Raw genomic sequence first — 2,813 nt, 5'->3', positions numbered from 1 at the left:
CCCTGCCCAGACACTCCTGCTGCCTCCCTGTTCCCCCACTGCTGCTCACAAAGGTGGTGGAAATGCAGGTCCACGGGAACCTGCCCAACAAAGAACCCCCTGCCCAGAGCAGCAGGGCCGAGCGCTGCTGTCCCTGTGGGGTGGGACTGGAGCTCCCCCAGGGACCTGCGTGCCAACCACTGCTGAGCGGAGCACGTACGAGTGCTGCAACGCTGATGCTCCTAGGGCTGTGCCTGTGCTGTGAGGAGTACGACACAGGTGTGATGAATATTCTCCATCAGCTCTGATAAAAAGCCTATCATCCCAATACATATTTTCAAAAACTAATTTAAGGATGAAAGAGATTATTAAAAACGAGGAGAGGAAATTGTCTGGGATATATTTAGAATCCCTTGCTAGGTAAGATGAATTCCAGAAGTCAAAATACTGCCTGTGGGGTGAAAGGGATCGATGCGGCTATTGTGGAGCCTTGTGATAAGAAGACAGGACTGAGGCAATTCCTCTGCCAGGGAAGGAGAGCCCTTGTCTGGGTGCAGTGAGCCCATCCTGCAGCACAGGGACCATCCTGGAGCCATCAGCCCTCAGACAGATCTCTGCCCCCAGCCCAGGGTCCAGCCGGTCCCTTCCCACCTCCATTCCCTTGCTGAGCCTGCGGCCACTTCGCAGCTGGGCAGTGGGGACACGATCTGGTGAGGGTCCTGGGGATCCCGAGGGGAAGCAGTTTCTGCAGAAGGAGGTTTATGTGCAGCCATGCCTGGAGCTGCCCAGGAGAGGAGCCCCCGGTGCTGGGTGGGCTCGGGCTCTGTCCCTGCACATTTCACGCTGTGATTAAGAGGGCACGGGTCCCTACATGGGTCCAGGGCGATGAGCGTGGCCAGTCTGCCTCCTGCCGTGCCATGGAGAGCTGCAAGTCCGAGTTTTGATCTTGGCTGTTCCTCACTCTTTCATTTATCTCTCTATGCTGCTCTCGATGACAAGATCATTAGAAACCCAGTTGTTGTTGCTGAGCTCTTCCTCCCGAGCTATGTGTAACTGCGGACGATGCTTGCAAGACAAGAGGCTTAATTGTGTTCTGCAGCATCCAGGGGCTGTCAGCCAGGCTGGATGGGGGTGGGAGATGCACCTCCATTACTCATCAGCCTGGATGAGTTTCAGCTGTATTGTATCCCAAAATACCCGGGGCCTGGGAGGTGCTGATTGAAGCCATTTGAAAACACGACAACATCCTCGGGAGGAGAGGTGTCTAATCTAATAGAGGCAGAGTGACTGGAGCATTCCTGAGGACAGCCCTTGGCTGCGCCGGGGCAGTGGGACAGAGGCACAGCCTGATGGGAATAAATGGTCTGTTTGAAACGTCCCTCAGTCAGTACCAGAGCTCCAGGCACCTCCAGGCTTGGCCTGGAGGGTCCCACGAGCCCTGAGCTGGTGCCGGCGTGTGCCCACATGGGGATCCCTGGCAGGGCCGGTGGCACTGCCTGTGCCTCGCTGGGCCGTGCCAGGGCTCCTCTCTGCAGGACAACAGCCTCAAACGCCAGGGATGGAGTAAGGGAGCTGCTGGGATCAGCATAGCACGCCAGGGCTTTTCCCAGCCAAATGCCCCTCCGAGGGCAGCAGACTGCGGCCTGTCCTGCGGTCTGTGACCAGGCAGGATCCCTTTCCTCCCTGCACAGTTTTGTAAGGTTTTGTCCCTAAATAACCCCTTAAAACCCTTCGTGCTCTGGCAGGGCGGGCAGCACACTGCCCAGAGCTGGGGAAGTGGAAATGGAGGAAAAGCTCCTTCTCCTTCTGTGCTCAGAGTGGGTTGTGCTTTGTGCTCTCTCCCCCAGCTCTCCTGTATCAGGGCTACATTTAGGATCTGGGTTTCCTGTTGCACATTTGGATAGAGACACTTTCCATTCTCCCTTTAGACTTGCTGTTATAAATAATGATTAAACCCACACACTTCTGTAAATCCCTGGCAAAAGGAACTTGCATCAGATCAGGCTTCTTTAGCAAGAGTTTAAATTGACAGTGACAAGTTTATTTCTAGCAGAAAGTTTTATTTTGGGAGTTTGATTCATTATGCCACTTGGCATTTCGAGGCGGTGTGATGTGATACCTGACACATCGTGCTCCCCGCGAGGCAGAGCAGGACGCGAGCGGAGCGACAGCCCCGCGGAGCCACAAGGCTCTGCCAGCACCGACCCTGCAGGCTCAGCCTCTCTGGGGTTCCTGAGCCTGCTTCTCCCGGGGGTGTACAGCATTCCCGATGTGCATTCCATTACCCTCTGTGCCTGTATTTACAGTCATAATCTGCTATTTAACCAACACACAACTGCCATCACCTAAATCTCACAGAAAGCATTTTCATTGCCCTATTTATCTTGTTGCCTCCTGGTGTTTAATAGAATTGGCTTAAAAATATTGAACAGCATAAACCCCCAGGGCTGAGAGCCACCCCTGAGGCTGCCTGGAGGGACAGCCCTGCCAGCTCCTGCTCGGGACACCCGGAGCAGTGCCCGCTGTGCTCCCATCCCTGGCCCTGCAGCCACACAGGCCCTCGCGGCACCTGCTGCCCCATCACACCTGAGCACTCTGTTTAGCATCCTGCAAACAGAGCTGCTGCATTCCCCTGGGAACATGTCAGCGGGAACTAGCTTCATTATAGAGAAGGCACTTGCAAGAAAAACCTGAATTGCCCAATTCCAGGTTCTTTTCCAGACGTTTCCCCAGGGTGCCTCTGGAACAGATGATCAAGGGCTCCCGCGGGGATGAGATGCTGCCGCTTTATTTCAGCCCCATTATGGAATTTCAATGCCGTGGGAGTGAATGGA

The sequence above is a fragment of the Acanthisitta chloris genome, unplaced genomic scaffold (genome assembly GCF_000695815.1).
Source record: "Acanthisitta chloris isolate BGI_N310 unplaced genomic scaffold, ASM69581v1 scaffold39128, whole genome shotgun sequence".
NCBI lineage: Eukaryota > Metazoa > Chordata > Aves > Passeriformes > Acanthisittidae > Acanthisitta > Acanthisitta chloris.
Note: the sequence above shows the minus strand (reverse complement) of the source record.